The 20,624-nt window shown below is 41.9% G+C and overlaps 1 non-coding gene across 1 annotated transcript; it reads left to right on the forward strand.

Moving 5' to 3' along the window:
• The first annotated feature begins 19,582 nt into the window (after positions 1 to 19,582).
• Positions 19,583 to 19,689, forward strand: LOC111877395 (small nucleolar RNA R71). The gene has a single exon (XR_002845392.1). It is a non-coding gene; the product is annotated as a small nucleolar RNA R71 (small nucleolar RNA).
• Positions 19,690 to 20,624: the final 935 nt, after the last annotated feature.

Here is a 20,624-nt window from a genome sequence, read left to right on the forward strand (position 1 = left end):
AACTTTTTCCTTGGTTTAAACATTAGAAAGGGACCCGAAGGCATCTTTATTAATCAGGAAGCTTACACGAAGACTCTCCTAGCAAAATTTGGCATGATGGGAGATTCCAAAGTCAAAGTCCCAATGGCGTTTGGCACCAAGCTCACCCCATCCTTAGACAAACCGGCTGTTGATATCATGCTTTATCGTCAAATGATAGGCTCTCTGATGTATCTTACTGCTAGCAGGCCTGACATAATGTTTTCTGTGTGTTACTGTGCTAGATTTCAGGCAAACCCACGTGAACCTCACATGCTTGCAGTGAAGAACATTCTACGATATCTCAAGCGAACTGCCTCTTTAGGTCTATGGTATCCTTCCAACTCAGGCTTCTTCGTTCAAGCCTACTCAGATGCAGACCTTGGAGGATGTGGACTCGACAGGAAAAGCACCACTGGTGGCTGCCAATTCCTTGACGGGAAGTTGGTGCTGGCAATCAAAGAAACAAACGTGCGTGTCTTTGTCCACTGCCGAAGCTAAATACATAGCAGCTGCATCCTGCACCTCTCAAGTGATTTGGATCCAGAGTCAACTTCGAGACTATGGACTCAATATGAAGAAGATCCCACTATATTGTGACTCTGAAAGTGCAATTAGGATCTGTCATAACCCAGTGCAACACTCCAAAACCAAACATATAGCACTGAGGTATCACTTCATCAAAGATCATGTGGAAGATGGAAATGTTGAAGTACACTTTGTTAGAACCACTGATCAACTGGCTGATGTCTTTACCAAAGCTCTTCCTGAAGCGTCATTCAACAGAATTTTACAAGGGCTAGGTATGATGGAATCAGATTCAGTACCACAAACTACCTCTCAACCTCAAACGTAAGAAGCGAAATAGACCGAAAGTTCGGGTTCGGTTAAATCATCTGCACTCGCTCATCATTTCAAAGGTAGTTTTCTTGGTTGTAAATTTCATGTACAAAGTTGTTTATCTTATTGTCAAAAGTATTTCCTTTTTGAAAGTCTAAATTCCTTGGTTTTCCAAAAATTTTCAAAACCGAAACCTACCGAAGGTTCGGGTTCGGTTTTTCAAAATTTTTCAAAACCGAAACCTACCGAAGGTTCGGGTTCGGTTTTTCAAAATTTTTCAAAACCGAAACCAACCGAACGCTTCGGTTCGGTTTGTCAAAATTTTTCTAAACCGAAACCAACCGAACGCTCGGGTTTGGTTTTCCAAAATTTTCCAAAACTGAAACCAACCGAACGCTCGGGTTCGGTTTTTCAAAATTTTTCAAAACCGAAACCAACCGAACGCTCGGGTTCGGTTTTCAAAAATTTTCCAAAACCGAAACCAACCGAACGCTCGGGTTCGGTTTTTCAAAATTTTTCTCAACCGACACCAACCGAACGTTCGGGTTCGGTTCCAAAAATTTTCCAAAGTTTTTTTAATGTTTTTCTTTTCTTTTCCAAAGTTTTTTTTACTCCTTTTATTTTTTCTAAGTCTTATTTTTTTACTTTCTTATTTTTAATTTTTTTTATATATATCAAAAACTCCAAAAATATTTTTTCTTATCTTTCATTTTATTTGTGAGTTCGTTCGTTTATGGGGATATAATTGTTTGATTAGTTAAGTGTCCCTAGAAGCATGCTGCTGTATGTGTCCCAAGCCTCATAAGATTCTGAATAATAGCCTTAATGACTTGGTATAAATAAACCTTGTCTTCCCAATTAGGCTACCACATTTATTCTAATCGTGAGCTACCTAACTCTCTTCTCACATGAGATAAGAGTTTTCTGCTTGGTCCTTATTTTCACAGCAGAGGTACTTTAATTTCTTACACCATCTCCATTGCATTTCTCCATTACATTCGTTTCACCAACGTAACCCTTGAGACTCTCAGAAATTACCACTGAGGTTTATGGTTACTCAAACACTGTGTTTATGATCTTAGTTTCGTGCCACTACGAGCTGCGTGAAACCCAAAATTCAACACCAAATCTGAATTGACGGTGAACAATTAATTTGCTCAAGTTTTCACCAAAGAATTGACGGATTTATCTTGATGAAATCTCAAATTTTTATTTTGTGTGATTCCTATGAAATTGTTAAACACCATAACATTTCTTCCCTTGGGATCCAGTTTTTAATTTTTTGTTGAGATTTTATATTTTCCAAGCCACTTTAAACTTAATTCCACCTACTTGTTCAACAGACTACACCGGTCTCACAAGTACTTTGTTCACTTTCTATCTTATTTCAAGATTAGGACTGTTGAATCAAAGCTAAAGCCACCCTAAGGAGCCTAATTAAAAGAAGCCTTTCAACACTTATTAATAAGTGTTTGATCGTCATTCAACGGGAAACCACACTAACACTTTAAGGTCTCTCTTGACTTTGAAGGAAGAGATTCGTGCCCGGGATCATTTATTTCATGTCTTTATTGACATCACATTTATTCCTAAAAAGATTTGCTTTATTTCTTTTCTTTTTACACTCTTAGCACGAAAATCTTTGATTTTCCAAAATTCTGGTACTAATAATTACAGGCTGTTTTACTGAATTGGTGGTTACTTAAAAGATGTGGTCAAAAATCATCCACGTGGGAGTATTATTCATAAGATGCCATTAAAGGGATAAGATGAAGGGTTGCTGACTCAGGCGGGAGTCTAATGGATTGAATTTCAAACGGCAGTAAAAAGGGACGCATGCGAATTTGAAACGTCCATTCTTTAACTGACGTCGTGGACGCGTGTGCGAATTTGAAACGGTTCCTCTCTGGCACAGAAAGGCGCGTGTGAATTTGAAACAGTTTCTTCATAAACGGCGCTTGTTGGGCGGCGTGTTCCAAGGAATCTGACACTCTCTCTCATGCGTGATCATCGCTTACCTTAACTGTCACACCTCAGTCATTCCGGAAAACCCTTGGTATTTCGATAGAAGATTTGTGCAGATTTTTCTCTCTCCTAAAACCCACTATAAAAAGAGACGTCTTCTCCCATTTACCTCTTTACTGCATCAGAATTCCCAAGAGAGCAAAAATTCCTTGAAACCCTTACTGTTCATCGTCTTCTTCCCAACTTCAAACAATGGCAGATTCATCATCCGTCCATGCTACCTCACACATCCTTCCCATTCGCCCTCAACAGTGTTTGGTGACCGATTTAACCCCTCAGGCATACGACTCCTACTTGTTTCCGATCATCGAGTGCCTAAAGTATTCGCCCATAGCTCCTGCACTTTCTAGGGTGGAATCTGTGCCCATGGAGCTCTTATCGCAGATCTATGCGACTGCACATTACGATAAAGCAGTCGATAGGATCTTCTTCGAGGTTTCTGATCACAAAGCCTCGATTTCCAAGCAGCGATTTGGTTCATTGCTAGGGTTTGCTGCTGACCCTTCAAGGGTTAATCCGGAGACGATTCCGATTGGGAATCTCTACAGTATGTTCTACAATATGGGGTACACGGAGGGGCTCTCCTCCGTCGCGAAGTTTAAAAAGTCATGTTTGCCGCCACAGTGGAACGGTATGTTCACTGTCCTTTTCAAGGGTTTATCAGAAAGGAGCTCAGGATTAGACGGCTCCAGTCGACTATTCTTGTCGATCATGTACGACGTCTACAACGGAATCAACGTCGATTATGGGTTGGTTCTCTGGCAACAACTCATCCAAAGCCTCTCTTCTTCTTCACGACATTCTGAGGTGTCGTACGCAAGGTTTTGGACTCTCATCGCTAAGTGGGCGATGGATAAGTTCGATGTCCCCACTGTTGCCGGTGCATCGATGTCTTCGATCGGTACGTTCCATACCACGAAGATTATCGTCTCAGATGCATCAAAATTCCCTTTTATTGGTTCCATTCCGGAGACCATGTATGCTGATGTCCCAGCAGACAGCAGAATCATCCGGACTATCAAGGAGTTCAAGCAGTCTGCACCGAGGGATCTTACGCAGGAGATGCTCAAGTCCATTCAAGATGCCGATAAGCCTGTTTCGAGAGGCAAAAAGGCAGATAAAGGCAAGCAGGTGACCAAAGGGGCTAAAGGTCCTTCTCCCAGGAAGAGGAAATCTACGAAAGCTGCACAGTCTCCGCAGCCGAAGAGGCGAAAGACTCAACCGAAGCGAAAGCTCATAATCGCTTCCTCTTCGAGTGAATCGGAGGAACAGAGTTCGGATTCGGACGGCTCTCAAAGAGGCAAAACCCCTCCAAGAGGCAATACCCCACCCCGATCACCTACCCCTGACATGGAAATCCATATCTCACCAATTCCCTCTCCCACTCAAACAATTCCCACTTCCATTCCCACCATAAACCCCTCTACCACCATTCCTAAAACCTCTTTCCCTATACCACCACCCATTTTCACCGATACAACAACAACAACTGAAAAGGTTACAACCAACGTATCTGATACGGGGGTTCATACCGATGCAACCGAACCACCACCTGTAACCGAACCTATGAACACAACCGAAACCCAACCACCACCCGCACCTACCCACACTCAACAACCACCCGAAACTACCCCCACTCACACTCAACCTGAACCTACTCATACCACAACACCCCCAGCTTCACCACCACCACCATCTCCAGGTCATGCCTCTGATGGAGATAACCCTTTCCTTGGAGGGGAAAATATGACCTTCGATTCGGTCTACTACAGTCCGTTTCAGGTCCAAAGCGACGACGATGAGGAAGCTCCAGTAACAAAGAAGCATCTTAAGGAGCTGCATGAGAAGGTTGACCTGCTTATTGCTTCATCCTCTAATTCTCAATCCTCTCTCTCTCTCTGAAGCTGCTCTTCAGAAGATTGTTGATGCCTTCTCCAAGGCCCAACATGATTTCGTCGCTTCTGCCACTGCTGCCATTGACGCCTCGACAAAAGCTTGTGAGGCTGCGACCGAAAAAGTCGATAAACTATTCTCTAACGCCTCTACCCTGTTATAATCTTTACAGGAGAGTGCTGCTGCAACCAAGACAACGTTGGAACCAATTGTTCAACAGTTGGCCACGTTCGTCTCCACAGAGTTGAATTCGTTCGCCACCCTTCGTCAAAGTTTGACAGACGACAACTCTGCCCTTCGGACCTCTATCGACGAGTGCCTCTCTAAACTCCAAGAGGATCTTGCTTATGATAACTCGTTGATGGATGCTCTCGCAAGGAAGACCACTGCCCTCAAGGTCAAGAGTGCTCAATTTTCAAGTTCTCAACAACAACTTGACGCTCTTCGATCCGAACGGGAGGTAATAAGGACGTGTGTTTCGGATGTACACTCAACAATATCCAACATCCTGGAAGCGCACGATCCCATTCTGAACCACTCTGTGAGGCGAACCCTTGCAGAAAAACTCGCCCCTGCCCTGGATCTACTTAGCAAAATTGAAGGGCTACCTAGTTTCGTGTCCACTCCGAAACAAGGGGGAGAAAAGGAGTCCGGATCGCAACCTCCACATTCCTCTAAAGCTGCTCACACAACCGAACCTCCTCCTACAGGCCAAGCCTCTGGTTCGGGTGTGAAAGACAAAGGCAAGAATCTTGCAGATGATGAAGAGGAAGAAGATCAGGAAACTATTGCCGACTTGCTGAAACGCAAAAGTCGTCGCAATACTGAGGATGATAACATTCGTGTGGCGCGAGAAGCTGAAGAAGCTGAACGCAAGCAAAAAGAAGCCCACGACCTACTCGAGAGCAGGAAGACTCTTTTCCCTGCTTGGACACTCGAGAGGATGATCAAGGAGGCAATCAATACTCCGAGTATCTTATGGCTCGAACCGGTGATCTCCTTTGACTGCTACAACTCTGTCGACTCTCAGTTCAACATGCCCTTAACCTGAAAGGCGTTCATCTTTCACGCCTTCGCCAACGTTGCTGAAGTTCCTCATCCTCATCCTGAGGTTGATCGTGAACTGATCGAGTTCTATCTGAAGGCTTCTCAACCCCAGTACCAAACCTGGAGCGCTCAGAAGATAATCAACGTTCGGGTTCTGAAGCCATACACAGTTGGGAGATTTATCAACGTTCGGTTCAAAGTGCTCAGAGGGTCTGCTAAAACCGAACACGCCATATCCTTAGCAGATCTACCGAACCTCAACCCCCATGACTGGATCGTTCTGCACAACATCCTCTTGACGAATGAAGCTGAATATGGTCCAATCATTGACCATCTCAAAAGGATGTTGGTATGCTATATCATGGAGGTTGCCTTGATGGATCAGGAGATTGCCAATGTCTTCAAGAAGAAACCGAAGATCTCTCCTGTTGGCTCGGCCAGTGATCTCAACTAGATGAAGATGGGAAAGATTGACCCAAGGCGAAATTCGGTCATGTTCACTAGGGCTGAAGGACAGCAATGTCTCTTTGCCTTAGCGGATAAACATCTTTATACCACTACTTGTCTTGAGCACGTGCTGGGGATCATCCATCGGTGTAAAGAGAATACAGCGGATGATATCAAATACTTTGATGATATGATACAGTGGTACATCCGATTCAGACAGACAATACTTGCTCTCATTTCGCGTCTGTTTGATACTGTAAAGAAGAAGGCTCCAGCTGCTGGCCCAAGTAAGAAGATGAAGTGATCTCGCTCCAATTGACGCAAAGGGGGAGATTGTTGGGTAGCAGATTCGTTTATGTATTGCGTCATTGGGCTCAGTTAATAGTCCAATATTTTGATCTCCGGTTTGGGCGTGTCCAACCGTGAGCTGTAGGGTTTAGTATATAATAATGTGCTTGCATGCATATTAGGTTAACGATCTAGAAGACGATAGCATAACGATAGCATTACAGATTTCTTTCTTTATCGTTCTTGTAAACCTTTTAATCCTCTACAGTAGAAGTTCTTTATCGAGCTCTTCTGAGGATTGTTTTATAATCATTCGACACGTTTGATTCATTAGAGTGTTCTTGCTGTTTACTTATTTATTTCTTTACCTGTTTTATAGATCTAATCGATCTTCAAGTTTAGATTTAAACTTATCAGGGATCTTAGCGGAAATCCTCTGAACTGTAACCATTAATCCCGTGTGAGCGAGGAATTCGTGTATAATTAGTATACGGGCTGACCAACCCACTTGTGACTGTTCGCTACAGTCAACAAAAAACAAGTGATTAACTATCCTTTTATTTGTTATTCTTCCAGCGTCGATGAAGCGTACGGTGTTGTTTCTCATGTTAAATCATGAGTGTATTTGCTCTCATGGTAAATCATGAGTGTACTGTTCTATCAGAGGTATTATGTCATAGCAGCGGTTACAAGCTCTTGGTAGCAAATTGTTAGAAACATTATACCTTGTCGTATACAAGTATTAATGTCAAGTATAAGTTTTTCCCTACTTATACCTTAAGATTAAGAAATGTTTAGGTATAACACTTAATTGATAAGTATACAATTATACCTAATGTTGGAGAGTCAAAATGATACTTTCAAAACTATACTTTTGAATGTGTAAAAATGTATTATTTTATGGAGTCAAAACTTGTGTACTCACCAACTTTATGTTGACATATTTTAAAATGCATGTGTTTTCAGGAACTTGAAAAGCGGGTATGTATTCGAACAGGAGAAGTTTTACTAGTATCTTTCTGTTCTTTAAGAAGTATGTCATACTCGGATATTATGTAATAAATAATAGGAAAAACAATAATGTAACTTTCAATCATCAATAAAGGTATGTATTTTCTTTAAGTATTGTTCAATGTATGTTATATAACCGTGATACGAAAAATGATGTTACACTCCCCGGTGTTTCTGCCGATGGCCGGGGTGTGACACTATGCCTCGAGGGTGAATTAGCAAATGATTGGCCCTATGAATTCTCATTCTATTAGCCTTCAATTATGGAAGGTTGAGCTTTTGGTATAATGAATAAGTCTTCAAATTTATACTTCCTTCAGAATCGGCTAAAGCATATGTCTTCATGTTGCTTTTGAATTCACATGGAAGTTTAAGGCGTCCAGGATCTCTCATCTTCCTTGGTATCCCTTCCATAATGACCATGGAACTTTGCTCGCTAAGTACTACCTTGGTGTTCTTCTCTAGTTGTTGGTGAATGTTGAGTAAGTCTTGTAGAAATTTGGCATATTCGGGAACTTTTGCTAAGGATTCAATAAAAGGAGTATTGATCAGAAATCCCTTGACTTGTTTCATAAACATGATATGCTCTTGCTCCAGTGAGTGAACTCTAGAACGAGAAGAAAACAGTAAAGGAGGTTAATAAACTCGAGCACCATAAAACATTTTCTGCACAGGCTGAGACACGTCGTGAGGATTGAATCCTCACGTCATGATGATGATGTTTCAGCAACTTTTTTCTCTTTGATTTTTGTTTACTTTGGTTGTGATTCGGCTACATTGTCTCTTCTTCCAAGGCCTCTTAGAACTCAGAAATTGTGTCTTCTTCAATAGTGATGGCCATGACATGTGGTGGCGGTTTGTTATCGGGATTTTTAGTAGGTAACCGCTCATTAACCGATGTAGTTAATTGCCCGAGTTGAGCTTCAATATTTTTATGGATTCTTGATGATTTCTCATGGTAGCATCAGCTGCATCGTGATGTTTTTTAGAAGCTTCCATGAATCTGTGAAGCATGGACTCCAAGTCTACTTTTTTCTCAGGTTGTGATTGTTCCTTTTGGTAAAATGTCACACCCCCAAACCAGAATGGCGGAAACATTCGGGGGTGGATGACTTCACGTAGTATCACAACCATTGAATATTGTAAAGAAAGTAACACAACCATCACATATATAATGAAAACGTATGTTGTTGCGTTATACATAATAGCAAAAGAATATTACAATGAGATGATAAATGTTCAATAATAAAACATCTTTAGTGTTTCCTTCTCCAAAAGCTGGTAGTTACCTGTATTACTGATTCCCTGAGAAATACAAGTGGTTTCGAAAAAGTGTCAACAATTAAGTTGGTGAGTTCATAAGTGTTTTGCAATGAAAAGTATGCCCTTTTTAATAGTAAATCGATGAACGAGGTTTTCAGAAAATCCAATATTTTCTATAAATGATTTGAAAAGTTTCCCGTGTTGGAGTGCCTTAGTGTTTTCCATGCTTGAATAATAGTGATAACATTTGTACTAACAATGAAATGGAAAACTGAAATGCATGTATGAATCTCGTAAATCTAACTTGTTTTTATACTTTTATGTGAGTTTTATAACCATGCTAATGACATTGTTGGCCTGTAACAACGTTCTTCAGGCGTTGGAACTGTTATGACATTTGTCACCCCAGGCCTGCCGGCCTAACTGTAGCTAACAGCTTAGGTGTGGGATTGTCAATCCCGTATAGATCTATACACAAGTATCACGCTCCCCCTACAAGGGATTATGGTATATAATACAGGACTTAATAATGCATACTCGAACGTACGTGAAGCTGTCTCACATTACTAAGTATAAACAGATTTACGATGATAAAAGACTGTACTTCTTTTGAAAGCATTTCATTTGTCGAGATGTATATGTAAAATGTATGAATCACTTGAATACTATGCTCATTATAGTTTGTCAAAAGTATGTTCCCATTTGGTTGTAACAACTTGGTGATATAATATTCCTTTAAAACATAAAGTTATTTTTGTATCAACACTCTATAAGAACGATATTATAAAAATGATACTTTGATTTGTAATGTACTTGTATTCCCCCCCTAAAATGTGAAAAGAATTGAAAAGTAGGGGTATGAACTCACTCGTTTCGAAGAGAGAGGCTAGGGTTGAGCAGAACTTCGTCCGCGGATGGTTGCGTCGTCGGGCTCTTCGGGGATCTCTGCAGCGTAAATCTTCCGTCGGGGGCTCGAGTGCGGAAACCGAGGTCGTCGGGAGTGGTCTCTGGGGCTTAGAAGTATGGGAGAATGACTGATGAATTGTGAGGGTGTGCCAAAGTTCGAAGCTCATGCCATCTATTTATAGTGCTGGAAAAACCCCGTACGCGGCGCGTACTTCCGGAGTACGCGGGGCGTAACATGGCGTCATGGCTTACGACTCGGGTCTAGCTAGCGTAGCTTGGGCGGGTCGATGTGACTACTGGTTCTAGCCGGGTGTAGCTTGGGCGGGTCGATGAGACTCGACTCTGGGTCTAGTACGCGGGGCGTACTCCCAGAGTACGCGGGGCGTAATCCCTGCTTCCGACTTCTAAATTCCGTAACTTTCGCGTACGATCTCCGTTTTTCGCGTTCTTTATATCCACGCGTAGGTGAGATTATGCTCTATAACTTTCCTTTAGACTCCGTCGGCTAGTTTTGACTTTATTTTTAATGATATATTTTTAATAGGCCGGGCCTCCTAAAGTTCGTTAAAAATTCATAGGTTCTTTATTCGACGTCGGTTTTCGTTTGTCTTTTTATTGTTTTATTACTACTGAGGAGATCTTCAACTTTCGTTTAGGTTGCGTTAGCTAAATAACACTCGATCTTCAATCCGAGTTTTTAGCCCTCTACTACTGTTACGAAACTTTGAAAATTCGTAACTTCTTCATACGAGGTCCAATTTGGGCGATCTTTTTATGTACGTTCACCTTTCAACGAGATCTACGACTTTTGTTTAGATACTTAAGGCTAAAATGCATTTTATTGAGATTCTACTTTTTACATCAAATAATGTTTTAACGTCGTGTCGTAAATATACGAGTGGTTATAATTTCTTCAATATAACCCGGTTTTGAGCGTTCTTTATGTTTTTGGAAACCTTGGCATGATATCTAATATTCGATGCATCCCAACTTAGATACTTGAACACTTTATTTTTGAGGTTAATTTCGTTGTTTTTAGCTTTCGAGTGTTTACAATGCTTTTTGGGAAAAATAGGGTTGTCACATCATCCCCCTGTTAAGGGAATTTCGTCCCGAAATTTAATCTAAGATAGAGTTTACAGTTTTAGGAAAAAGATGCGGGTACTTTTGTTTCATCTGATCTTCGCGTTCCCAAGTGTATTCAGGTCCTCGCTTGGCGTTCCAGCGGACCTTTACAATGGGTATGCGGCTTTGTTTAGTCCTTTTGATTTCCCGATCCATGATCTCTACTGGTTCCTCCACAAATTGAAGGTTTTCATTTATTGCAATTTCGTCTAGAGGGACGACAAGGGTCTCGTCGGATAAGCACTTCTTTAGATTTGATACGTGAAAGGTAGGGTGTACGTTGTGGAGTTCCTGAGGTAGTCTAAGTTTGTAAGCCACTGGACCGATCCTGGCAAGGATCTCGAATGGTCCGATGTATCTAGGGTTCAGTTTTCCACGTTTTCCGAAGCGTATTAAGCCTTTCCAAGGTGAGACTTTGAGTAAGACATGGTCTCCAACTTGGAATTCCAAGGGTTTTCGTCTCTTATCTGCGTAACTCTTTTGTCTATCCCTTGATGCTTTTAGACGTTCTCGGATTTGAACAATCTTTTCCGTAGTCTCCCGTATGATTTCTGGCCCAGTGAGCGTGTTGTCAGTTGCTTGTCCTTTTGCTAGTTGTGTGTCCCCCACTTCGGCCCAGCACAAAGGTGACCTGCATTTGCGGCCATAGAGGGCTTCGAACGGGGCAGCTTTAATACTGGTGTGGTAGCTATTGTTGTACGAGAACTCGACCAAGGGTAGATGTGTGTCCCATGCTTTGCCAAAATCGATTACGCAAGCTCTCAGCATGTCTTCTAGGGTTTGTATAGTTCTCTCGCTCTGGCCGTCGGTTTGTGGGTGATAAGCGGTACTCATGTCTAGCCTTGTCCCCAAAGCTTTTTGTAACGACTGCCAGAACCTTGAGGTGAATCTACTATCTCGGTCCGAGATAATGGATATGGGCACACCATGCAGTCGTACAATTTCTCTGAGGTATGTCCTTGTTAACTTCTCCAATTTATCCGTCTCTTTGATCGGTAGGAAATGCGCTGACTTAGTTAACCTGTCGACAATTACCCAAATGGTGTCGAGTCCGCTTGTTGTCTTGGGTAATTTTGTTATGAAATCCATGGTTATCCGCTCCCACTTCCATTCAGGTATTTCTGGTTGTTGTAATAAACCCGAGGGCTTCTGATATTCCACCTTGACCTTGGCACATGTCAGGCATTTGCTTACGTAGGTAGCAATTTCGGCTTTCATGTTTTGCCACCAGTACAATTTCTTGAGATCGAGATACATCTTATCGGAGCCGGGATGTATGGAGTATCGTGTTTTATGGGCTTCGTCCATAACGATTTCTCTGAATCCACCAAACTTCGGTATCCAAATTCGATCCATGAAATAACGAATTCCGTTGTTCTTGGTCTCAAGGTTCTTATCCATTCCTCTTAGGACTTCTCCTGTCACATTTTCGGATTTCAGGGCTTCTATTTGGGCTTCCTTGATTTGCGTGAACAGGTGTGAATGGATTGTCATAGTTAGGGATTTCACTCGGCGACCTGAGTACTCCTTCCGACTGAGTGCATCAGCCACTACATTAGCCTTTCCGGGGTGATACCGGATTTCGCACTCGTAATCACTTAGTAGTTCTACCCATCGCCTCTGTCTCATGTTGAGTTCTTTCTGATTTAGGATATGTTGGAGGCTTTTATGATCAGTGAAGATGGTACATTTTGTGCCGTAGAGATAGTGTCTCCATATCTTCAGAGCGAAGACGACTGCTCCTAGCTCAAGATCATGCGTTGTGTAGTTCACTTCGTGCGTCTTTAGTTGCCTTGAGGCGTAGGCGATGACCTTCCCTCTTTGCATTAAGACACACCCAAGTCCTTGGTTTGATGCATCACAATAGACCACGAAGTCCTCCGTTCCTTCTGGCAAGGTTAGGATGGGCGCACTACATAAGGCTCGCTTTAGTGTCTGAAATGCACTGTCTTGTTTTTCTCCCCAGTCGAAGGTCACATTCTTTTGGGTTAGGGTGGTAAGTGGCTTGGCAATCTTTGAAAAGTTCGGTATGAATCTTCGGTAATACCCGGCGAGTCCCAAAAATTGCCGGATTTCTGTAGGGGTTCTTGGAGTAGTCCAATTATCTATTGCCTTTATCTTGGAAGGGTCCACGTGTATTCCTTCTTTGCTTACAACATGTCCTAGGAAATCCACTTCCCGAATCCAAAATTCGCATTTGGAAAATTTTGCGTAAAGTTTCTCTGCCCTTAATGTTTCCAGTACTTGGCGGAGGTGTTTGCTGTGTTCTTCCTGGCTTCTTGAATAGATGAGTATATCATCTATGAACACGATCACGAACTTGTCCAGGAAGGGACGACATACTCGGTTCATCAAGTCCATGAACACTGCTGGAGCATTCGTCAATCCGAAGGGCATTACCACAAATTCGTAGTGACCATAACGTGTTCGGAAAGCCGTTTTGGGGATGTCTCCTTCCAGTACTCGTAGTTGGTGATAACCAGACCTTAGATCGATCTTTGAGAAGTAGCTTGCCCCCTGCAGTTGGTCGAATAGATCGTCTATGCGCGGTAAGGGATATCGGTTCTTGATTGTGAGTTTGTTTAGCTCCCGATAATCGATGCACATGCGAAAAGATCCGTCCTTCTTCTTCACAAATAGGACTGGCGCTCCCCATGGTGAGAAACTGGGTCTGATGAATCCCTTGCTTAGCAGCTCGTTTAATTGACTGGATAGTTCCTGCATCTCGGCTGGGGCTAAACGGTACGGCGACTTTGCTACAGGGGTAGCCCCGGGGATTAAGTCGATTCTGAACTCGACTTGACGTTCCGGTGGGATTCCTGGAAGATCTTCTGGGAAAATATCCGGGAAGTTGCAGACTTCCGGAATATCTTTAATGTTTTTCGATTCTCGTTTCTTGTCTACTACGTGGGCTAGAAAGGCATGATATTCCTTACGAAGATACTTTTGTGCTTTAATACAGGAAATGATTTGTAAACTTGAACTAGGTTTGTCGCCATAAATGACAAGAGTTTCACCGTTTGGCAGATTTAAGCGAACAGCCCTTTCGTGGCAAAGGATATCGGCATGGTGAAGGCTCAACCAGTCCATACCGATGATGACATCGAAACTTCTTATGGAAATGGGCATAAGATCGACTTGAAACAAGTGCTCGTTTAAATTTAGTGTGCACCCTACGTATAAATCGTTTGCGTGTTCTGTTTTACCGTTTGCCATTTCTACAGTGAATATTTTATTGAGTGGTTGGGGTTCTTGATTAAGTAGGTGTTTGAATTTATGACTCACAAAACTTCTCTCCGCACCGCAGTCAAAAAGTATGCATGCATAAGTGTTGTTGAGTAGAAACGTACCCGTAACCACCGTGGGGTCCGCTATTGCTTCTCTCTGTCCTACTGCCAGCACTCTCCCCACACCGCCAATATTCCTTTCCTTGGGACAATCCCTCCTGAAGTGTCCAGTCTCTCCGCACCCATAACATGCCCGGCTTACCCCAGTTCCAGGAACCTGAGTAATTGGTCGTGCCGGTGCTTTACAGAAACGGGCTGTGTGCCCTTTCCTGTCACAGTTCTTGCAGTGCATCTCGCGACAAATACCATGGTGATGGTAGTTGCACTTGCTGCACTTGGGCAGAATCCCTGCATATGGTTTTGTTGGTGCAGAGGTAGCAGGAGTTGTGGTGGGGGTAGTAGCAGCATAAACCGCAACCATTTGTTTCTTTGAAGGTTCTTGTGAAGTTTGCCCCTTCCTTTTGTTCCAAAATTTCTTCTTGTTGTTGTTGTTGGCATTGATTTCATTGTTGCTGTTCCCTTTGGTTGGTTCAGCCATAATCGCCGCGACTCCTTGACAGACACCATGATCAACAAGAGATTGCGCTAGTTCCTTGGCGCTGGCGAAAGTCAAGGGTCTGGAAGCTAGCACACTTCCTCGAAGTTGGGGTGATAGTCCCCAAATGTATCTCTCAACCTTCTGGCTCTCCAGGGTTAACATTCCTGGGCAAAGTGTTATTAAGTCACTGAACCTGTTGGTGTAACCAGCTATGTCCGATCCTACCATCGAGAGGTTCCACAGTTCCTGTTCAAGCTTCTGAATCTCGCCTCTTGGGCAGTATTCTCGAAGGAGCATTCTTTTCAGGTTTTCCCAACCCATGGAGTTTGCCACCACTAGGGTTAGTGTCTGGACGTGGCCGTTCCACCATGTCAGGGCGCGCTCAGAGAAAGTAAAAGCGGCGAACTTTACTTTGCTTTCTTCAGGACATGCACAGATTTCGAATACAGCTTCTGTTTTCTCTATCCATTGAGATAGAGCCAATACTCCCCCAGTCCCGCAGAAGGGAATAGGTTTTCCGTTGGTGAAGTCTTTGTAAGTGCATACCCCTGAGCGGCTTTGACCTTGGCCATTTGTAAAACTGTTTGTTCCTCCCCCCGATCCGTTGTTGCTCATTTGAGCCATTGCTGCAGTTACAGCAGCGGTTACAGCAGTCTGGAACATAACGGTGTCCATAATTGGAGGAGGTGGTGGAGGTGGTGTTGAAGTTGAGTTTCTGCGTGTTGATCTACGAGGAGGCATGTTCTGGTAGAGAAAAATAAGAATGAATACTATAAGTTTCTAATGTTTTGACAATCGAGTGTTAGTTGTATCTTGTAATTTGTTTTTGACTTTAGGTTATGGTTTCAAGGTAGGCATAGAAATTTAAAACTCGCTACTTTTGAGAGGTATATAATAAGAAATACTTCATATTTATACATATAGGTCACACCTGAGGTGTGTTACATTGCATATCTTGTTCGGGAAAATTTGATCCTCCTAGAGATCTCCGATTACGGATACAACAGGGAAATAAAGGAAAAACTTTTATCCGAAATCCTAATCTATAACAAAATTGTTGGGCATCGAACAAGCTCTACTTGCGGCGTTTGGAGCTAGACTCGGCATCCGACCGTTTGACTCCCATCAGTCGCCTCTCGAGATCTGCTTGTTGTTCCTTCATTCCTCTTATTTCTGCCAGAGCCACTATCATTTGGTTCTGAAGTGTTCCCGTGTAGATTTGGGTATTTTCATGTAGTCCTTCCAAACGGCGGATGTCAGCGGCGTTACCTTGGGTAGCAGCATTGATTTCACGAACTCTGGCTGCTTGTTGGTCCGCCTGGTAGTTCTGGTTAGCTATAGCATTCACGACGACAGGAAGTGCTCGATCTGCTGAGCCTCCCCCTCTGACGTTGTAAAAATCCCGACACATGCCGAATGGAGGGCGTACACCTTGTTGGCGGCTCCAGTAGTAGAGGTGGCTTCCCCAGATGGGGATGGGTCCCGGTTGATCTGGTCTGATTACGGGAGGATGAGGGATGGGAGGGTCGTACACTTCTGGCTCGGAGTCTGTCCCGCTAGAAATCTCCACGATCTCTTCGTCGACTTCGAACTCCTCTCCGACTTCGACTTCGAATTCTTCCTCGACCTCTTCTTCGATTTCCTCTGGGTCTTCCTCCGGGTCTTCTTCTATCCAACCGTCGTTGCCTTGGTTTGGGTAGTAGGGATCTCCTGGTAAATGGAATCCGGCCATTTGTCTGTACTAGGATGGATGTATGAGAACGTTAAGAAAAGAAATTTCTATTTAGCGACTTATTATTTTTAACTATAATTTTTATTGTACAACTATTTTTAATAATACTTCCATACTATTTCAACTTGGCAAACTAGAACAATTTTGTATTTGGTAAGTTTTCGGCTTGTTGTCCACTACGACTATTCCTCGACGTACGTTGGTCAAATCCAGGATAAATATAGTTGATCAGGCTATATTTATTCTCGATATGATTACATACCCCGAGGCTCAATCGTAGTGTCGTAACTTGCCGTAATACTTTTTAGTAAAACTTGTTATGATACGAGATTTATGCATGCTTGTAAAAATGTATATCTTTTAAAAGAAAGTATTTTGTTCATGAAAATGTTTCATCAGAGGGTTTTTGGTCCCCTTTGCATTTATAGTTTGTATATCGTATGTGGTTCGATATACTTAGTTCACTATAAACAAGGCTCTGATACCAATCTGTCACACCCCCAAACCAGAATGGCGGAAACATTCGGGGGTGGATGACTTCACGTAGTATCACAACCATTGAATATTGTAAAGAAAGTAACACAACCATCACATATATAATGAAAACGTATGTTGTTGCGTTATACATAATAGCAAAAGAATATTACAATGAGATGATAAATGTTCAATAATAAAACATCTTTAGTGTTTCCTTCTCCAAAAGCTGGTAGTTACCTGTATTACTGATTCCCTGAGAAATACAAGTGGTTTCGAAAAAGTGTCAACAATTAAGTTGGTGAGTTCATAAGTGTTTTGCAATGAAAAGTATGCCCTTTTTAATAGTAAATCGATGAACGAGGTTTTCAGAAAATCCAATATTTTCTATAAATGATTTGAAAAGTTTCCCGTGTTGGAGTGCCTTAGTGTTTTCCATGCTTGAATAATAGTGATAACATTTGTACTAACAATGAAATGGAAAACTGAAATGCATGTATGAATCTCGTAAATCTAACTTGTTTTTATACTTTTATGTGAGTTTTATAACCATGCTAATGACATTGTTGGCCTGTAACAACGTTCTTCAGGCGTTGGAACTGTTATGACATTTGTCACCCCAGGCCTGCCGGCCTAACTGTAGCTAACAGCTTAGGTGTGGGATTGTCAATCCCGTATAGATCTATACACAAGTATCACGCTCCCCCTACAAGGGATTATGGTATATAATACAGGACTTAATAATGCATACTCGAACGTACGTGAAGCTGTCTCACATTACTAAGTATAAACAGATTTACGATGATAAAAGACTGTACTTCTTTTGAAAGCATTTCATTTGTCGAGATGTATATGTAAAATGTATGAATCACTTGAATACTATGCTCATTATAGTTTGTCAAAAGTATGTTCCCATTTGGTTGTAACAACTTGGTGATATAATATTCCTTTAAAACATAAAGTTATTTTTGTATCAACACTCTATAAGAACGATATTATAAAAATGATACTTTGATTTGTAATGTACTTGTATTCCCCCCCTAAAATGTGAAAAGAATTGAAAAGTAGGGGTATGAACTCACTCGTTTCGAAGAGAGAGGCTAGGGTTGAGCAGAACTTCGTCCGCGGATGGTTGCGTCGTCGGGCTCTTCGGGGATCTCTGCAGCGTAAATCTTCCGTCGGGGGCTCGAGTGCGGAAACCGAGGTCGTCGGGAGTGGTCTCTGGGGCTTAGAAGTATGGGAGAATGACTGATGAATTGTGAGGGTGTGCCAAAGTTCGAAGCTCATGCCATCTATTTATAGTGCTGGAAAAACCCCGTACGCGGCGCGTACTTCCGGAGTACGCGGGGCGTAACATGGCGTCATGGCTTACGACTCGGGTCTAGCTAGCGTAGCTTGGGCGGGTCGATGTGACTACTGGTTCTAGCCGGGTGTAGCTTGGGCGGGTCGATGAGACTCGACTCTGGGTCTAGTACGCGGGGCGTACTCCCAGAGTACGCGGGGCGTAATCCCTGCTTCCGACTTCTAAATTCCGTAACTTTCGCGTACGATCTCCGTTTTTCGCGTTCTTTATATCCACGCGTAGGTGAGATTATGCTCTATAACTTTCCTTTAGACTCCGTCGGCTAGTTTTGACTTTATTTTTAATGATATATTTTTAATAGGCCGGGCCTCCTAAAGTTCGTTAAAAATTCATAGGTTCTTTATTCGACGTCGGTTTTCGTTTGTCTTTTTATTGTTTTATTACTACTGAGGAGATCTTCAACTTTCGTTTAGGTTGCGTTAGCTAAATAACACTCGATCTTCAATCCGAGTTTTTAGCCCTCTACTACTGTTACGAAACTTTGAAAATTCGTAACTTCTTCATACGAGGTCCAATTTGGGCGATCTTTTTATGTACGTTCACCTTTCAACGAGATCTACGACTTTTGTTTAGATACTTAAGGCTAAAATGCATTTTATTGAGATTCTACTTTTTACATCAAATAATGTTTTAACGTCGTGTCGTAAATATACGAGTGGTTATAATTTCTTCAATATAACCCGGTTTTGAGCGTTCTTTATGTTTTTGGAAACCTTGGCATGATATCTAATATTCGATGCATCCCAACTTAGATACTTGAACACTTTATTTTTGAGGTTAATTTCGTTGTTTTTAGCTTTCGAGTGTTTACAATGCTTTTTGGGAAAAATAGGGTTGTCACATAAAAGCCCCGACATGTTTGCCTGCATTTCTCTTCTTTATGCATTTTATACTCATCATAAGCCCACCTTTCCTTCTTCAGCTTCCTCCAATGTTCATAATAGAGGTCTCCACTTGAGTAGTAAACTTGACTCTTCCTATTCCCGTTTTCGTCTAGATGGCAATCTTTTGTCAAATGTAAACCATTGCAGTTTTCACAACCCACACTTATCGCGTGTATGGATTGGTCCATCTTAGTCATGCTTATATCCATGCTACTTAACATTGCCAATACCGCTGCCTTATCTTCCGAAGCACCATTCTCGATCCCCTTAGCTCCATCATTACGAGGGTTGTGATATTCCCGTGAATGCTTTGAAAACTCTTCGATTAACTCTTTAAATTCAGTGGTATTTTTCTTTGTTAAAGGTCCTTGATAATCAAGGAGTTGCCTTGTCGTGACGTTCACTCTATTATAGAAGATCGAGACTTCTTGTTGCTCGTTTAGATCATTTTGTGGACAATTTCTTATTAACCCTTTGTATCACTCCCAAACCTCATATAAAGACTCCCCTACTTGTTGCTCAAAGTTAGCTATAACCGTCTTGATGTTAGAAACTTTTGATGGTGAGAAAAATTCTTGGAGGAATTCTTTACACATATGTGCCCAAGTGGTGATTGAACATACTGAAAGCGTCGTTCAACCAATATTTTCTTGCTCATTTAAAAGTAACTGGTAACATTCTTAACAAGATAGTCTCTCGAGGTACATTAGGAATGTGGAAATAATGGGCTATATCATTGACTTCATCAAGGTGCTTGTATGCATCTTCATGGTCTTTTCTGGGAAATGGAATATCCTTTAGCTCGGTTAGGAAATGTCCCTTAAGCTCAAAGGTAGCAGTAATGGGAATTGCGGGTTGCACAAGTCCTTAACCGGTGTCCTCTCATATTTGTTTCTTGTATATCTCCATCGCCATGTCAACAATGTCCATCATGATGCTTTTTGGCTCACTTTTGGGTTCACTACTTTTTTTATGTTTCTCTTTCATGCTTGTAACCAGCTTCCTTTTTGTTAGGAGTTCTCTCACAGCTTTTGAATATGCTCTTGTTTTTCGAAATATTGCTTGGTCCTCCTACGTTCTTGTCCTTCTTTTTGTGAAAAATTGACTGTAGATCTTCAAGTGGCGGTGTCAATGGTGTGTTTGATCCGCGGGTCATAAACTACTAAACAAAAACAAAAATAAAAACATCAAAACGAACACAAACTAATTAAAAATTCATACTGAACGATTACCACGACGTGGTAATAATGCAACGTCGTGCTATAGCAGATAAACGAAACAGAAAGCATAAACGAAATAAAATGTGAAATATCAGAGCTCACATCGTGAGCTTTAAGAGCTCACGTCGTGAGTTCAGTATTTCAAAAAAAATGCTAAAAAATAACTTTTTGCAGGTTTAGCCTACAAAAATGATCGATTAACCTAAAGAAATTAAATTAAAAACTAAAATAGTCATTCTCCAACAACGGCGCCAAAAACATGA

Source organism: Lactuca sativa, chromosome 1 (assembly GCF_002870075.4).
Source record: "Lactuca sativa cultivar Salinas chromosome 1, Lsat_Salinas_v11, whole genome shotgun sequence".
In the NCBI taxonomy this organism is placed as follows: Eukaryota; Viridiplantae; Streptophyta; class Magnoliopsida; order Asterales; family Asteraceae; genus Lactuca; species Lactuca sativa.